This window comes from Stegodyphus dumicola, chromosome X1, assembly GCF_044657685.1.
Source record: "Stegodyphus dumicola isolate Sdum_Otavi_A_Nest chromosome X1, ASM4465768v1".
Classification (NCBI taxonomy): domain Eukaryota; kingdom Metazoa; phylum Arthropoda; class Arachnida; order Araneae; family Eresidae; genus Stegodyphus; species Stegodyphus dumicola.
The window spans coordinates 75,681,195-75,701,101 of record NC_140780.1 but is presented as its reverse complement, the minus strand read 5'-3'; the positions used below and the strand labels follow the sequence as shown (position 1 = coordinate 75,701,101).

The 19,907-nt window shown below is 32.6% G+C and overlaps 1 protein-coding gene across 1 annotated transcript in view; it reads right to left on the bottom strand.

Annotated features, from left to right (window-relative positions):
- Positions 1–19,907, bottom strand: part of LOC118191288 (uncharacterized) — a 385,781-nt gene that overhangs the window by 50,897 nt on the left and 314,977 nt on the right. The gene's annotated exons all lie outside the window — the stretch shown is intronic.

The following is a 19,907-nucleotide window of genomic DNA, read 5'->3' as shown; positions in this document are numbered from 1 at the left end:
TTACTTTTCACTTTCTCCTAATTTAGTGTTGTTACTGGGAAGAAAAATGAAGCTTGTGCTAAAGGACTATATTGCTGATGAAAAATGCTTGTGTAAGGATAGTGTTATATTGCATGAATCTGCATTACTTTTAACTGTAAAAAAGTCTTTCAATTTCATTATAATCAGCTTCTTTTAAAATTTACACTTCCGTTAAAACAATAAGGTAGAACATAGAATAAAACAATAACTATTTAATAGATATGCTTGAAATTGATCCAAGAGCTTGTTGTAGCATTACTAGACCGCACAGTAAAAGCAAAGACATACAAAACACATGTATTTACGACTATCACCTCGCGAAAGACCAACTGGATCAGAAGAATGTGCGATGGAAACATCATGCTGATGACGGGTATGATATCCCATAGCTGAAATACATGCTTGACAGCGGCGAGGCAAGCTGGCAATAGTGTCGTTTATCATTTGTTGTGGCAGTAGCACCAATTCCGGTAGTAATGCCTGTCAGCGTTGGTGGAGGATGTCTGGCGGCCCGCTGCGACCTGCTATCCGTCGTCCCAACATGTCCCACACATGTTCTATGAGATTCAGGTCCTGTCATCTAGCAGACCCTGGCAGATGTTGAATGGTTTCACTTTCTAGATAACCGCGTATCACTCACGATCTATGTATTATCGTCCATAAATATCGCCTTGGTAACAACTGCAGCGATAATAGGGCGCACAGGAGAGTGTAGAATTTCATCGCGATATCGGACGACTAGGACGGTACCATCAGGCATCACGTAGAGGTCGGTGCGGCCGTTCGTTGTTATCCAAGCCCATATACAAATATCCCCCCCTCCTCTGTAATGGTCACTTTCGAAGTTTTGTGCCCGATAGCATGTCCCTGTGTCTCGCCATATCATTGCCCATCCTGAATCGTTCTGGATATGAAATCAAGACGCATGCGTAAAGAGTACGCGTCCCTACTGTTCCTGTGTCCAACTGCTATGTTCACGGGCCCAATTCAAAAGCGCTCTGACATGCGATGGGGAGAAGGGAACAAAAACCACAAGTCATCGGGCGTACAGTCTACTTTCATGCAGTTGACGAGACACAGTTTGGCGAGATATGGGCCGTCATGTGGTAGCAGAGAGATGCGACGTCAGCCGTCGTGCTGTTAGTGATCTAGCACATTAGAGCCTTGCACATAGCAACATGAATCGATCGTCTGCCGTTGTGTTAATCCTCCGGCGTCCAGACATACTTCTTATACAGGGGTTTGGATTCCTTTGTTAATGATTCAACAGCCTACTGATACTACTACGTCGCACATTCAGCTCTCTTGCAGCAGCGGATTGTTTTGCAACATCTTGACAACACTCCACGCATTTCATAATGCAAATACTGTCTTCGGCTCATGCTTTGCGCTTTGGCTATCTTGGATTACGCGGAACTATGACTGCCCGCAAACTGACGCCTAAGGCCGCATACCCCTTTTCAAGGCTTTGTGGTGTGACTGTGGGATTGCCTTTTAATCTAATTTTGGTTGCCTGTTTGCATTTGGCGATGCTATCTCTACGTCAAGAGTAAACTGCATGTTTCAATTCACCTTTTTACAACCGTGCCTTTTATTTTAGCATTTATTGCTTATTTTTTTAGCACGAATGAATTTTCACATTAATCTATTATTAAATTTTTATTCTTTATTTAATAGTCTGTTGATTTAAGAACAATTTTCTTACACGTTTCGTGACATCGTATACGCACGAAATATTTATTCATTACCTCATGTTTATTTGGTTTACTACCATTTCTATTTACTTCTTTTGAAATATGCTAAATAAGTTTAAATAACTACTGTTATTCTTCTTTATAATTTATTAAAGTTTTTTTTAATTCTCTTTCCTTTCATGTATGGACTATCTTATTATTTTAACATTACATTTGATTTGTTGCATTATTGGGTACCTGCTTTCTCTCATTTGTTATTCCCTTCTCACTGTAATTCTAAATATAAAAATATGAACTTCATTACGGCAACAGTCATCCAATTACGAAATCTTGGTGGAAAATATTTCCGAAAACTATCGTATTTACATATAAAGACAACGAAGACAGCAACATCTCATCATATTAACATGGAAAAGAAAAGAAATCTTTAATACATACTGTAATTAAACACGATATGATATAACAGTTGGGGGAAAAAACCTGTCTGCAAGAACCACAAGTTCATTCAGATTAATGAAGTTAAGCGGTGTATTTAGAAAGACATTTGCACAGTGCAACAAGGAGCTTTAATGTATGACCATAACATATAAAACGATATCAAAAATCTTAATGCAAAGGAAAACGTGGTAAAATTAAGAGAAAGAATAAAAAAGTGCTTTAAAATTTAATACCGAACTTATTCCAGTATTGCAAATTTTTTTAATTAGATAAAAATTATCTTAATTATTTGTTTCAAAGAAATACAAGAAGTACCACGAGTTTAAAAAAATTCTTTTAGATCATAAATTTTAAGAGCGATATGTGAGTAAAATGAGAAAAATCTGTAGTCGAAACTTAAAAAAGAGTTAATTAAGATAAAACAACAGGGCTTCAATAATTAGGTTAGATATAAAACTTCATTTTTGTAATAAAATAACCATACGGACACACATACTAAATGCTGTTCTGTTCACTACTTCAGAAAGATCGAATTATAAATATACAAGTTGCTTACTGAAACAATTGGGTGTAGATTATAGTTAGACATCATTATACGTATATTTTTCAAGAATGAATAACCGCAGTAAATTAAATTTTATTTATAGCCTAGAATAGTATAGCTTAGAACAAGTGAGTATGATATAAATGAATGTATATTAAAGCGTGTTATTAAATGACAACTGAGTAACTTAAAAAGGCGCGGAGGGGAGAAATTGGTCGACGACAGCTTTCGAAATTTTTTTCAAACCTTAAAGAAGCTTTATTAATTTTAGAGTCAGTATGTCTTAGGACAAATAAATGTGATATAAATGGATATATATTAAAGTATATTATTGACGACAACTAACTATTCCCAATTAAAAAAGAAACAACTTTGGCCTACAACTGCTTTGGAAATAAGTAATAAAAACCATTAGCTTCATTATTGTACGGAAGTAATGATAGTCCAATTATAAATAGCTATATTCCAGCGAACAAAAGGGAAAAAATTCATCCAAAATAAATTTTCTTAAAAGAAATTATAATGAATGAAATAGAAGTTTCAATTACTCGGGTTTTTATAGTTACTGCATTAATAATCACAGTTTATAGTTGATTGATACGTTTTATAGGAAATAATAGTTAATGTTGTATGTTGAAATTTTATGAAAGAAGATGAGTTAAAGAATGATATTTGGGACAGCACGTTAAAAATGTAATCATGACGTAAATAATATATGTCGTAAATAGAACCGCTGAATAATGTAATCTAAGTAATCTGATTTATTTAATCAATAAGGTAAATAAATTACACATAACACAACCCAATGGTGTTATAATCAAAGTATTCAGCAATATCAGAAGCATCAAAACTCCTGCCAAATTAAATTATATTGCATTTAATAATTCGTAAACATGCACTCGGTACTTAAATTACAAACTTATTAGCTGCTGCATTAAAACACTTTTGATACATCTTTATTGCACACAATAATACGATGCAAATCGACAACATATAGTCCTATTTTCGAATAAAATAACATTTTAGCGCTCATAAATTCTTACGCAGATTTATTTTTATTATTTTATTATATTTTTTATGCTGCACTGAAAAATACAGTAAGCATGGAATCTTCACACACTGCTTTTTTCAAGGAATCTATCATTCTGTCAGACTGTTATTTCAAACCGTCATTGGTAACCCTCAAATGTAGCTATGGAGATGCTGTATACAATCGTTCCCATATCCTTTTAGCTTGAAAAGTAGAGGAAAAAGAAATCGTGACATATGGGAGACATATGGGAAGTATCCCAGCGCATTTGTCAGAAGTGGGAGAAAACTTTTGAAGCGTAACTTTGAAGACATGAGCAACAGACCGATTGAATTTGGGCAGAAAAAGGACATCTGATTTCTAATGAACGAGTTTCCCACAGAAGATGCATCGATTGTGTAGTCTTTGAAGTAAAGATTGGCAACAGAAAGGTGATAAATCATCTGCAGTGTCTCCCCCCGCACTTTCCCAAATGAGCCGGTGCGCGCATATTCACGCAAAATTCAGTTGAAAAAAATCACAAAGGTATTCAGGAATTAGACAATATATGTATTTATGTGTCATTTCTCCAACACAAAGAATGGATCTCATATTTCACGTGAAGACATATAAAATGACAAATGAGACGTAATTCAAGCACACAAAAATATAAATGGGGCATTAAGTAAATGAATACGTACAGCATAATAAAAGACTCAAAGTCCACAGTTATCATAATGGAATAATGAAAGTGTGGTGAAGGCTTTAAGATTTAACTCAACTGGAAAGGCACAAGCGCAGCGAAAAATGCTATTTTTGAAATACCCGTCTCGCGTTTAATGAAAATCAGATTAAGAATTTATCCTAAAAACAGGACATAAGGAATTATCACATTTTCCTGTGCATATTCTCGTGGTCTTAAATCCAGCTAACAATGAAAGATTCAACTGCTAAATCAGCGACAGCACTGTTGGTTTTTCATGTTTCTTGGTCCGAAATGTCTAATTGTCTATGAGTAAATCTCGCTCGGTTACGAAGATCACCCATATCAATTAGCTCTTTCTTCTGGCACTGTACAAGAAGGAAAAAATATCCTAATTTATTTCTAAATTAAAACATGAACAATGCGTATGAATATTCAAATATTACAATGATTAAATATTAATAGACACTGAAAGATAAAATTTCCCTATTTACTTTGCTTTCAATGCATGGTGAATCATATAAGACAACATTAAAAATTTCCCTCATTAAACAAAATTAGGTTATGTTACGTAAATTAATTTAGTAAATCGAAGGATAGCTCCTTATGGGGAAGGATACTTTCGTAGAGGATGTTTTGAAGAAAACTGATTCGTATCCACTTTACACATGGGGAAAAACACGAAATATCCCATCACTCATTAAGCAAAGTTTTATTCAAGAAACATTACTTTTCCTTTTTAAGTGTTCATACGGTAATGAATTCTTCAAACGCGTTGTTTAATACTCAATAAATAATACTGCTTTTCAAAACGAACAAGGTATGCGACTCGCATGTCACAAAAATGACGTGTATAAAGATTTTAAAAAATTCAATGCCTATCATGCTGCATTTTGTATATAAAAAGTAGCAATGTGTAAATAAAAAGTTGCTACCGTTTTAAGGGTAATGTGATTCCTATATCTTTGGCTTGTGAAGAAAAGCCATAAGAAGAGCACCGTTTTCGATAATCTTGAATATTTTGCTCTGTTATACTCAAAAACTTTCCTTTGTTTTAAAATACCGAGTTTGTTTTCGGAGACTTGAAGTTAGATGTCATTTAAGACTATTGCCACAACACAAGAGAGAGTTAAACTAGCTATCAATAGTACCAAAGCTGGGATGCAAAATTTCAGGCCAACGAATTGTGTCAAGGACGTGCCCTGATTGTTCATTGTTAACTGGATCTGTCATCTAAAGAAGCAGAAATTTCCCCGTTAAAGGAATAGCTAATGAATACTTAAAATAAATATTCTGTTATGTTATGAAATAATCCTTAAAGGAAACTGTTAAAAGAGTTTAATTATCTTAAGAAAATGCATGAAAATCTTTAAGCAGCTAACTTATATAATCTTAGCTAATGAACATGAATGACTAGCTCAGTCTCAGCCTCGAGAAAAAGAGATTTGTCGATATTTTTATGAAATCATTTTAATTGAAATGAGAAGAACAGTTGCGACTTCATTCACTTGTATTTTGTGCTCATTTTGCATGGTAAATATTTAAACTTTGAAGTAAACAATACTCTATTGTATACGGTGATAGTCTTTTACCTTCAAATAAAGTAAACAAGCATGGTATAACTTTTTATGACATTTAAAAAATGGCGGATGTTCTTCTCAAAAGGATAACATATGCAATTAAATAACCGTAGAAAATAAGATATATGATATAAATTATTTACAATATTGATTATGAAATCAGAAGCAAGAGAAATTTAAAAAATGAACTAAGCTGAAGCTTTACTTGGAAAGGAAAGAGTAAAATCTCTAGCAAAGAATTCATAAAAATTCTGATTAAATATTATTTTTTCCTGTGACTATGGGTACTTAATTTTGTATACCTTTTTTTAAACTAAAATACATGATATGGACAACGTTATGAATCATAATAATGCCCGAGACCAACGCATAACAAACAGAGGCACTGGAGGAGGGTTATACATGGTAAGACCCTGAATACTATGTGCAATAAAGCATTAATTACCTTGTGCATAACACATATACACTCACTCACAAACACAAATACGCATATATATAATGCAAAGTAAATGAAAAAAAATAATACTTTTAAAATTCATCCCTTATTCAATTCGGAATGAACACATGCAAAAACCAAATACTAGAAGCCACAGAATACTGTGCAGTTATTTGCAGTTTGCAGTTAGCCACAGTGCCCCCCCCCCAAAAAAAGAGGGGGAAGGTGCGAAATAAGAAATTGACATCTTTGCAGCGTCGTCAGTGGGTTGGTGGAACAAAAGAAGTAAATAAATCAGCCTGCGTCTGAACCAATAAAGCTGCTAATTAAAGTTTAACACTGAAAATAATTTTAAAAAATCAAAGTAATCTGTGCCTTTATCACTCCCCCCTTCCTACAGACCGATGTAAGCAATGTAAAACAAATGCAAAATTACAGCATCAGAAGCATAAATAAATTTTGATAAAGCTTAAAATTATTATTTTGAGCAGACCGAGTTCAAAAACAAAACCTGTAAACAAAAGCAATCCAACACATGTAAAAACAAAAACATACGCAAATTTTGAAATCCCACAGGCTGAGTTAATTTTTTTTTAGAATAATTACATCAAAATCATAAACAAGGAAAAAAGCTTAAAAATCTAACAATAAAAATAATTTTCAATTTCAACAGGCTGGTTTATTTACTTGTTTCGTTGCGCCAACCCCTTCTGATGACGATGCAGGGTAAGATGTAAATTTTTTATTTCATTTTCGGATTTGGTATTTTTGCTCGTTTTTTCTTGAAGTTTGCCATAGTTCTTCTGGTATTTGGTTTTTGCATATGCTTATTTCGAATTCAATATGGGATGAATTTTAAACGTACTATTTTCAAATTTATTTTGCATTATTACCGTCATTTGTTGCTGCTTTATATATATATATATATATATATATATATATATATATAAGTACCAAAAATTTTCAGCATTTACATTAAAAAGAAGTTTTTTAGGCCCAAATACTGGAATGCTTTCCTCTTTGCGTACGTTGCATTTCATTAAAAAAATTTGATACTGACGTTACATTTTTAACTCCCAGAATTTGTATTAATTTAATTGAAACACTCATTTTTCGTCCATAAGAATGCAAAGACTTTGAATTTGTGAGGCTTTTGAAATGAAAGATAAACACTACCGCAAGATCAGTTCATTTATAACACAAAACAGGGGGAAAACAAGCCTGAGTCCTGAGATATTAATCCAAGCAGCTGTAAATAATTTGCATGTTACACACTAGTTTTCAGTGACAGTCTCTTCGGAGCAACATTTGAACTTGAAAGACACTGAATTACCCACATTATGCTTTTCATGCAAGTTTTTTATAAAGTTCAGAGTAACAAAATATTTAGATTGGAAACAGCCGAGAACGAAAGAGTTAACTCTTCATGCCAAGACGTAATCAAAGGATCTCTCTCCTTTACAAATACTGAAAATGAGGAAAGCAGATAAAGAAAAAAGCATTAGAGTGGAAAATCCAAGTTTAAAAGCGTGAAAGCACGAGACATCTATCTAGAACTAAACAGATCAGAAACAAGCAAATGTCAGCATCACAAAAGGCAAAGATCGAGATGGACAAAAGGGCCAGGAATGAGGGAGATATCTGGAAGAAGTAGTGGTTAAGTACGTCACGAGCCATCGAATCAGCGAAGATCTACTGACACGACTTGCCACTTGCTTTTATCAGGTAGGCAATCAGCAGTGGCTGTTTCAGTTAGCAAGAGGTTGGTCGAGGCACGCAGTTTCATCCCGTCTACTACACGTTTTAGCCACAGCTACTTATTACAGTAGATGAACCAGCGTGGGATAGGGCCAGGGACGTGATAAATCACAAGGCCTTTGAATGTTTCCCAAAAGGAGAGAAGGAACTCCCCAGCGGTTGGCACCCCCGACCCACGCGAAACTTCAACTAGCCTTCTATTATCACACGAACTACGTCAGCTACCGTGCACTCACTGTATTTACACTGCTCTAATTTGTTAAGCATTCCAGACTGCAGACTTGCTTTTCGGTAATCAGACTCTCTTCGGCAACCAGAAGAGTTCTTATCATCTGATTAAATCGGCTGCGGGTTTCCGAAGTAATTATATCAAAGTAAGCAGCAAAAGAAGAGATCAGACAGGATTACAGAAAAGAGAAAACAAAAATATCTGAATGGAAGCATGAAATCCAATCTGTATTTATCTGCAAATTTTTTATACTGGCTTTTTATCTTTAATTTTCGATGAAAAATGAAATCTAGACTAAGAAAAGGCATACGTTACAGCCGTCAACTACAAACTGATATTTTGACGTTAGAAATGTCTGCAGCTTATTATTTCTACTTTTTCAGTCATTACGTTACGTTATCTGGGCATTTACTTTCCCTGTAGTCTGGCATATGCAGCCATTCTACAATTCATAAGATCTTTATTTTATCATCTACGCTAGATGGCAAAATGAAGGTCTTCTGAAGTAAATCAAAATTATATATTGCTTAACAAACCAAACCATTTAAAAGCAATGTGCATACTTCTTAATATTTTATAAACTTGTTTTATAACAACTAAATTGCAAGAGGACTTTCTAAGGACTTTTCTTTCATGGAGGGCTTTCCAAGGGAAAGTAGATCGCATACACGTTACTCATGGAGAAAACCGCCCGTGCAGTCAGCCCGTTCGCCGGGATTCGAACCCAGAACCGAACTACCAGTAGTGATCAGCGACCTAATGATGAGATTTATCATTGATTTTATGACTGAATAATTGCATTAGAATTCAAAACATTAAACAGATTTTCCTTTCACAGTTTTTTCCTAGTTTTAAACAATACGCATGCGTTTCTTATCATTTGCATTATGTTCTCTTATACATTAATTTTCAAAGGAGTATATTTTTAACATTAGAACGAATCTAATATGTCCTTCGGCTTCTCTTTTAACAATATGTAATTAAAGTACTTTAATTACATATGTACCAATATGTAATTAAAGCGAAATTCACATATACTAATTCCTGTCTTAAATATTTGTTGATCCACATCTTAAAAACATCAATCGAGCTGTAATGCCCAGATTCTGCTTTTGAAAGAAAATGCAAGTATTCCTAAAGAGAATTTATTTTCACTAATAATTTAACATAATAAATTTCGACATTATTTTTTGAAGTAAATGATCGATGTACGACAGGAAAATAAATGATTAAAGAATGTAACGTATTAACATTTCAATTGCGTCAAATATTTCCTCAGCCCCTAATTTATCCATGACGTTTCAGAAGCATTAAATGATCAGTCTTTCTTTTGAGATTTGCGTGAGATAAGATTGTACTTTATGAACAGTAATTTTTATTATAATTTATATCTGTGTGTGTTTTTATAAAGCAAAAGTTACTAAAAAGACCACTAACCTTTCATATCTCGGGGCTGAATCAGGGAAATTTTTGCCGATGTTTAGAATAAATTCAAAATTATAAACGTATACATCACCTTAATATTTAAAGATTCATCCTGTAAGTAGTGCAGGGTAAATATATTTAATTCATTGTTAGAAAAATATGAAGATTATTAACATTTATAAAGAACTAAGCGGTTCAGTCTGTGGATATTTTAATGGATTCCCATAAACTCGGACGTTTGTGATTTCCTGCTGATTGTAATATTTCAAATATAGTTTGAAGTTTGTTCCACAGAAAGCCCTTTGGCTGCAAAATGGGAACCAGTCTCATAGTGTTGTGGATTTGGTATAAGAAAACAAAACTGCGTTATTGATTGAAAAATTTGAATTTAATAATTCCTATTATGAACAATACAAAAGTACAATTTCATGGCCTTACGGAACATTTAGCCGAATCAAATATCTTGAACTGTTTGTTCTACTAGATGAAAAATAAAATGGATGAACGGATTTACATTTTAATACAGATAATTTTAAAGAACATATTTGTCTTACCTGCTATTATTGTCGAGATAGGCCGCAGACTTACTTTAGATATGCAATAAAATATTAAGTGCCACTTACCTCATTCAACTCGAATAGAAAATCAAAGTAAAGCGGAAATTTTTAAACAGGATTATGAAAATATTATTTTGGACCAATTCATGATACAAAATAATTAAAAACTTCGAAAATTTCATATTTTTCCTAAAGTAAAGCCAAAAGGCCGATTTTATAAGTTTACCAATGTGTTAGAACCTTTCATTGCATTTCTACAAGCAGCGTAAAAAATAAATGTAGGATTTGTTAGATTGCATAGTTCCCTCCCATCCCCGATTTTTATTGATTTTGCATGTCACGAGCCGCTATTTTTAGCTAATTTATTAATACCATTGAAAATTTTGATGAATTTCAATTTGAGCTGAAAATTAAGAGGAGCTCAAAAGCAATAAACATCGGACCTTTTTAGATAACGTTTAACTACTAATACTTTAAACTTATTTTTAATAACTTTTAGCTAGAGTTTTTTTAATTGGATTGAGTTTATTAACAAATTCTTCAATTTAACTTAAGTTATTAAGCAGATCTTCCAAAAAATAATGGTAAGACTCGGAAGACACTAAAACAGAATTTTTTCATTTTATTTGAACCTATTCTCTTACATTTCGTGAAGAATGTGCGTGATTTAAGATCTGAAGCAACCACTATATTACAGCACTTTTTTATCTGTGTGTGTGTTTGTAAAAACTCAGATCAAGGACGATAGTTTATTATTACGAAATCAGGTGCATGGCAGTTCGTATGCTTTAATACACCAGGTTTAAAATAATCTTAATTAATTTATTAATTATCTTTATAATGATGCAATTTTAAATAGATATTTTAGTCTTAATTCACTACATTTTAAGGACAACAAATTAAAGAATGAAGTGCATAAAAATGATTCCGAGGCAACTGAAGCACCAAGAAAGACTCTAAATTCATTAATGAAACATTAAATGTCGTATGTTATCGGTAAAAGAAGAGTTCTCTTACGCAATCACGTAGTAGGTATGTATCTTGCATTAATGGCAATAAATCTAAAACTCCTATAAATGTCTGACTCACAGTCTTGTTACTTAATACAAGTACTCTTGTTACTTAATACAAATAACAGACAAATTCTAATCCTCATTTAAAAAAAAAATTATTCATGTATAATGGGAAAGGAGTTACATTAACCGTCACTTAATAGAAAGCAATTATATACAAAAAGTAAAAATGTGATTCATGTAAAAGAATCTTAATATAATCGCCAAAAAGATAATTTGAATTGTACTGAACATATTTTCACAATTAAATTTCAACTGCAAGAAGTTTAAAAGCTAATGATACTTTAAAATATATGGTTAAACTGCGCAGGGTAATAAAAGGATACTTTCAATAAGAAGATATTTTCATGGGATAAATTAGAAAAGCTGGGAATTTTAACGAAGGCTATTTGAAGCGAAAATTCTTATTCAGTATTTGACTATCGCTTCTTTCGCTTCTTTTTGAAAGGGGTTATCGAATAGGTAATTTACCAATATCTTGCTTCAATGAAAAGGAAATTTAGGATTATATTTTACCATTTATTTAGCGGATATTATAACTACAATTTTGCAATCAAAACTGTGAAACTAATGAGCAAAAAATAACATTTTGCTGCAAAGACAAAACGAAAGCAGAAACAAAATACTAGACATAAAAGGGATTATAGTTTTAAAATTGGTACACAAATGATTACAGAAAACAGCGCGAAAATGAGTGCGGAGGCTAAAGTTAACGGTAGAAAATTTTGATAATTTACCGTTTTAGTTATTTTTTGTATTCACAGAGTGTAACTAAAAAAGAACTGTCTGTTTCATTTATTATTTAAATGTAGATTCATTCAAAACTTTATTGATAACTTGATAGCAATTTAATTTAATGTACACATGTCCTGAGATAAGGAGCATTTTGTAAAGTCTAAAAACATAATTAATTATAAATTTTGCGTATTGATAGCAATGTGTTTTATTTCTCAAATAACAACTTAATAATTTCTTAAAACATTATTTTAGCACCATGTAAAAAGAGGAACTAATGTTATAAACTGTTGCTTTAAAAAATGTACGTCTTTGAAAAATGTCATAGAAGCTTTACGAGAAGGTGAAAATTTTAATTTTTATTTATGAAATGAATGTTTTTTAACATTACACTGAAATAATGGTTTATTCATAAAATTATAATTTCTTAAAAATCTACTACTCTAATTTAATTAACGCGAAATAAGTACAAGATAGTTATAATTAAAATTTATCCATTAAGAGTTCTTTGCGGTTCGTTCTAATGAACATATATTAAGGAAATTAGATATACAGATTATTTCGACCAGTGGTCTCAAATTCCAATCGCATGTACTTTCTCAAAGCAAAGAAACCAAATGCAAAATCTCAAAGCAGCTTACAAAATGAAAATCTTTTTTTAAACAAAATAAAATTTTTTTAATTAAATTTTAAAGTTTATTTACCAAGTTTTTATCAAAACATACGTAAACAGTAATAATAATGACGCAAAAAAATTAAATTTATACTCGTTCTCTGTCTGAAATCAAAGATCAGTATCTGCAAGAAAGTTCTGTTGGTTACAATTCGTAATTCAAATGTGTTAGTAGCTAAATATTAAGTTTTCAGGCTGATATTTACTTAAAATAATTCCAATATGTTGCATTAACCAATAAATAACTTGTTTTTAACTTAAACTAAAACCAAGCAATTTAGGAAACGTTCCAAGTTGGACAAAACTTGGATATAAATAATTGGCAGCCTATTCTTATTCTTTTCTTTATTAAATTTTTCTTCAACACATGCAGAAAAATACACATACTTGTATGTAAATAATTATAAACTTTATTTCATACTACAGCTTTCATCTACATCTGATGGCGTTTCGATTTTGGGAAAGCTTTTACCTTGGAGAAAAATTATTAGAAACTTAATCGCGAACTGTAGATGATCATTGGTCAATCTGGTTCTTTGCTTAGATTTATTAATTCTCAACTACGGAGAAAAAACATTGTTATATTCCCAAACAAAGCGATTTTTCTTATTGCAAAAATTCTTAACTGATGGTATTTCTCTTTTGACATCGACGAATAATAATAAATCAAATCTGCATCATCAAATCTTTGAATAAGATTTATATCTCAGTGTAAATTAATTACCTCCATTAGTAGCTTTTTTGGGACGTTGCTCGTGTTAATTTTTGAAAATGATGAAAATAATGCAACACTGTACTCCAATAAACGTTTTTTCAAATTCTTCTCACAATATTTAATGTTATAATAATGTTAATTAATCAATGGAAAATGTATTGGAGGGTCTTGTACAACTGCTTCGAAGGCGCCGGTGGGAAGCCAGTTTGAGACCACTGGTTCAGATCACAAGGAAGAGATATATGAAGAACTAAAAATAGTTACATTTTTTTATACCGAATGGTGCTTTTCAAATATTTATTCAAATAGAAACTACTATATTGCAGTATAAAATGTGGGATCACAAAACAAAACAATTGCTATGAACTTGGTCATAACATCTGTTCATTATGCACATTCTGTGCATCCATGGTGTATCAGATTCGAAGGACAATGTGAACAGTCGTCACAAGAAAAGATTCCCGAGGAATACTAATCACAACTCATCCTGCAAAACATTTTGCTTCCGCATACTCTGGTGGTTTCGACTGTAATGAATGGTAAAACAAAACACTTCTTAAATTACAAAGGTACGTTTATCTGCACTAACGAAACCGAAATTTTGGCAATAATCAGTGACACGCTGGATAAAATTATTTACATGTCAAGGACCTAAGACGTTATAAATGTAAAATATTTGAAATTTCAGATATTTTTGGAATGGAGAAAGAAGAAATAAAGAACGGATATTTATAAATGTTACATGTGCAGTTATAATTTCTACTCAAGTACCTACCATTTTAGTCGTTACAGATATCTTAGAAAATACCAGCATATAAATACTTATTCTTTTATAGTAAGACTAAGACACGTAGTATAATAAATCTAATCATGTTTTCATTTATTAACGGCACGTAAACCAGTCGCTTTTTTTTTTTGAATATGTAGATCAGTTTATTCGAATATTCGGATGCCATAGGTGTATATATTCATAATTAAACTGTATTGATTGTTAATTTATGTTTCTAAATTAAAAATTTCTTCAGTTAAAAATTCTTAACTTAAATTATTAAACTAAGATAAAAATATCAATACGTTAATCATCACTACTATTAAACATATAAATAAATGACCATTCAGAACAACAACGTTATTAGGAATTTCAATCATATCAGAAGATAAACAAAGCTACATGTTTATGTAAGCTCCAGATGTCACCAGAAAATTGGGTAATCAGAATATCATCGCACTAAAATCTTTTACTATATTTCGTTTTGGCAATTCACTAATATTTACAATAAAAATGAAATATTCTAAAATTTAGTTCAATATTTTGAAAATTTAAATCATGTAATTCTTGATTAAATTTCTTCAAGCAATTTTCATATAAATTCAATTTGACATTAATGAACTTGCTTTCGCCATTCCTTTTAATGAATAATGAAATTTCCAGATGAAGTTGATCTGATTTGCATATATAATGCACATTTTTATATGGAACAACAAACACATTTCATCACTTCACTGGTACGCATAAGTGCTCTTGTAAAAACTGTTAGGCACATTTTACAGCAAAAAGCGTGAAAAGCCAACTATGCTGGGAACAAAACTACAGATCTTATAGTTGCTAGCTAAATGCGGTAAACATTATACCACAAGGACACATGGGATATGGCTTTAATTTCTTACATCACCCCCCAACTAAAATGCGAATGGGGAAAAAGACCCGAGACCTAGTCGGCCATATCCAGGTGATGATGAATTTTCATACACCATATTTTAGTTCGCGAATGATTTCAGAGATTAAATTTTTATCAGGGTGGGAGATATGAAAAATTAATCAGGTCCTGACTGGTAATCGAATCGGTGATCTTCCATTTACTAGTTAGATGTGATAACTACTGCACCAAAGGACACATGGGAGGAACGTTTTTATTCCTTAATACTGTAAAATAACATTCTGGACACTTAAGATGATAAGTGCATATAACACCTAGAACTACAGTAGTCTTGAAATTAATAAATTTCTGCGACGATATTTCATCTGTAACTAGTTAAGGCAAAACTCTTAAAAGAAACGTATCTCTTATATTGGTTGAGTTCAGCATATACTTTATTATAAGCAGCCACTAATACTATATAACCGATTGTGCAATACGAGTAGAACTCGGAAGATAAACTCATATTATCAGAGATAACTATTAACAAAAAGGTCTTAAAACGATTAATCATACTGTATTAATTCATTACGACAAAGCATGCAAGGACTATCTACCAAAGAAAAGTAACTTTTCTGGAGGACATTCTAATAGAAGTGGACTCTCAAATTATTTGTATTTAAGGAAAATCATGACAGGGAACTACCGCTATTTAACCATTTAAAAAAATCCCCTTGGTTAGTGTTGGACTTGCTCGAAACGACATAAAAAGGAAAATGTGAGCGTACGAGCTACAATTAAATTCTACTGAAAACCATGTATGTTTAGATATATTCTAAAAATTTGTTCCCCCTAGTGAGCTAAGAAATAGGCAAAACATGAAGATAACTTGTCCTTAGGCGATATTCTAAGATTAAAGCAGAAACATTTGGTTCATCTTTCTCACCACGAGTTAACAAAAATTTAAAACAATACTTAGTATATAATAGTGCGCTATTAGTATTCTAAAGACACCCTGTCCACTAAGTTAGTTTATCAGCAAAGAAATTTTTAAGGGAAACTACCTCGTATTCATTTTAGACATAGGTAAAATCATGAAAAGCCCAGTCGCCCATAAAGTGTAAATACAAAACTAGGTAAAGATAATTAACAGCTTCGTTATAATACTGGTTCATGAAACTGTAACATGAAAAATTTAAGATCGATTTTTGATTGCGGCAAATTTTTACAATGCATGTAATTGAGAAAATCAAAGATAAAATCTAGACTGACGAACTGGAGACTCGAATACTTGGAGATGACAACACTGCCTGAAGAAAATGACATGCTTCAGAAATTTAGACAACGAATATCACGAAATAATAGATTAGGTTATAAAGTATTTCTCTTGCCTTCTCAATCTGCCTTCGTGGTGTAGTGGTCAGCACACTCGGCGCATATTCGAGAGGTTCATGGTTCAAGTCTCGGCGAGGGCATATTTTTCACGCTTCAGCATAAAAAAGTCCTAATGTCTCTACAAGTTTGCCTTGTAAAGAACGCGAATTTTAATCCGCTCTATATGCATGTGGGCAGTTACTTAGACTTTCCACGCGGCTGAAAGTTCAAGAGTATTTCTTATGGTTCAGCCTTAATGTCACAAGATCAGTATAAAAGGAGTGAGCACACCGGAAAACGGAGATTTTTAATTTCTGGAGGTAACTAACTATTCGTCTCACGGACACGAGTTCCTGACAAAGTGCATGAAAGGACAGTGTGTTAAAGCTGTTTCTTTCATGATTTTGAACGCAAATAGTTTTCCGTTTCAGTCTAGAAATAAAGGTTTCAGCTTCGCAGTACTGATTTTCGTGACAGTATGTTATATTACAGCCTCTTTTCTGTATTTAATTTTAAGTCAAGAAAAATGATTTCATTTGGTCTGCAAATCAGATCAAAGCAACAAAGGACATCCCCCCCCCAATAGCTAGCACTTGCCTATAACGGCATGGCACCTAATAGGCAGCCACCGCTACCATCCTATGACGGGACAGACAATTTCACATCCATGTCTTCTCCGGGATTCGAACCCGGGCCCTTTGTTATCGCAATCAGGCTCTCCTACCGTCTGGGCGACAGGAAAAGGAAAATAAAATGAAGTCTTTGATACAACGGGAAAAACAGCGACTGACAGTTGTATTTCTCGGCAGTGGCTTCCACCAGTGGTTGAGCGGATAAAACTGCTAAACACTGATACTTTGGCTTGACGTGGTGACCTACATAGATGCATTCGTGGACTTTCCCATGTATAACGTAAAAACTGAGCCATCTTTACTTATGAAGTTCTTCACAAAGTGCTTCACTTAGGCACTTATTCCTCGTGCTTTGCCATATTCACTTAAATCAACACATTTTTAAAAAATCTAACCAAGTCGAAAATTCATTTTGAGAAATCCTGAAAATTCACGTAAACAAGACAAGTCTTTGCAATATAAAATAAAAACAATGAGTAAGAAGCTTTGCGTTTAAGAGAAAAAAAAACTAAGTGTTCGTTCTTTAATTGATACCATTATCCTCAAATGCACAGAGCTTAACCAAGGTATTACCTGCAATGTTAAAAAAAAAAAAAAAAAAAAAAAAAAAAAAAAAAAAGAGAGAGAGAGAGAGAGAGAGAGAGATGTCAAGCTGTAAGCGGAATTTAAAATTTACTACATCGAACAGACTTAAATGTGATTTAACTTATTTTGTGGAAAGAAGAGAAGTTGTTGGTAGATTTTTCAGCCTTCACAAAGGGAAGAATGAAACACATCTACAGAAATAGAGATGAAAAAGAATTAATGGGTCCAACTATCGCAGATTATAGACAGAAAACTGCCGTGTTTATGATTATTTAAGAATGAAATTAATTCAAAACCTTCCTATCGAAACTCAAGTAATATTTAAACAATAACATGGGCTATATTTTAAACGCAATGCGGATCAATTCATTACGATTCTTATGAACAACAACCCGCATATTTTTATAGATTAGGAAGTGTAAAATCTCCAAAATTGAGCAAATACAGCAGTATCCATATATTATTATTATGGCCATGCTTTAAGTAAGAAATCATATCACTTATGTGGACATCCATGTCAATAATAGAACAGCTGAAAGTATGAAGTTTTCACAAAACATAGAAAGCTGTGCAGTTATAAGGTATTTCTCCCGCCTTCTTGGCTTGCCTTCGTGGTGAGGGGGGCTGGACGCTCAGTGCGTAATTGAGAGGTCCGCGGTTCGACTCCCGGCGAAGACGTTGCTAATTTTTCATCTCTTCGGCCTCGAAAAAAAAAAAAAATCCTAATGTCTCTACAAAGTATTCTCAATATAAACTTAAATTAGAGAGGAATATATTGATTATATCAGTTAAAAATATTTCTCAAACGTTACTTTGGGTAAAAAATGTTTATTGTATTTTAAGATATAAAAAATTTTAAAACTTTAGAACTCCATTATTTATCAAATCACGATCTCCAAATATATAAAAATATTTATAATTTCATGGTGATTGGTAATTTTCAATGCGAAATAGCTTATAATATTTATTAACGATTTGTATTCACACCCTTATTTGATTTAGCAATATTTGATGAGGGCAAAAACCTCAAGAACTATCTATTTAAAGATGCATTCTTCACGGAGGTTTTTCTACGGGTAAAGACAAATATTTAAAAGTATTTTTATTTATGTAAGCAAAAGTGTTTTTATTCTTAACAATACACACTGTGGCTGAAACTAAATGCAAATGTAATAATAGCATTTCTTCACAAGCATATATTTATTTAGCGACATATACAAATTGAAATGAGAAGTTCTAGTCTACTAATATCAACATTCGAGTATTAATTATAATCGCTTTTGATATTGACCCAATTTGATAACATACGCGCCCTATATATTGGCATTCAAGGTCAATACAACCGGACCCAGCTGCCACTCCCTGAAATTAATACGAACTTTTAAAATGTAGGGTGGATAGAGTTGACCTAGAACATCCATTGACGTTTCAGGAAAGCTGGAGGCCAAAGAAGTGCGAGGCGTGAAAGAAAATGCCACATTGATATGTATCATGTTCCAACTACCGCGAGGATATTTAATAAATATCAGAAGGGTAAAACGGTCAAACGAGATAATAGAAAGGCTGTTGCCCTGAGGCTCACTGTTCGATGATTAGTGTGGCTCAATTGTATCGGGCGTCCAGGTTTTAGCTTTTTGGGTCGATCGAACCTCAGATGACAGAGAGAGAAATGATACTGATTACATGTCGCTCAGCATAAATAAAACAGCTATAGTTTAGGCGATAATTTTTTTTATCCGTGGTAAGGCGTGTGCTGCTAATGAAGTTAAAAAAAGTCGTAAGATTTATTCAAAGAGATTGTGCTTTTAAGATGACAGAACAGAATGGAAAAAAGGAATGATAACCCTTCTACCTGTGTGTGAAGATAATATATTATTACGTGCTTGAAATTAACGAGAAGAGGACATAAGAATAAGATAAAGAAACGCTCCGTTTAATTAATGAAAAAGTTGCTTATATTTGTGGAATTCAAGTTTTAATCTTACCCGTTGATGAAGTCTCTCTGATATTGTGCGAGATTTTCAAGTGAATGCATTACACAGTATTAAATTTGGAGATGACCTTCTCAGAGCCATTTAGAGTTTTAAAA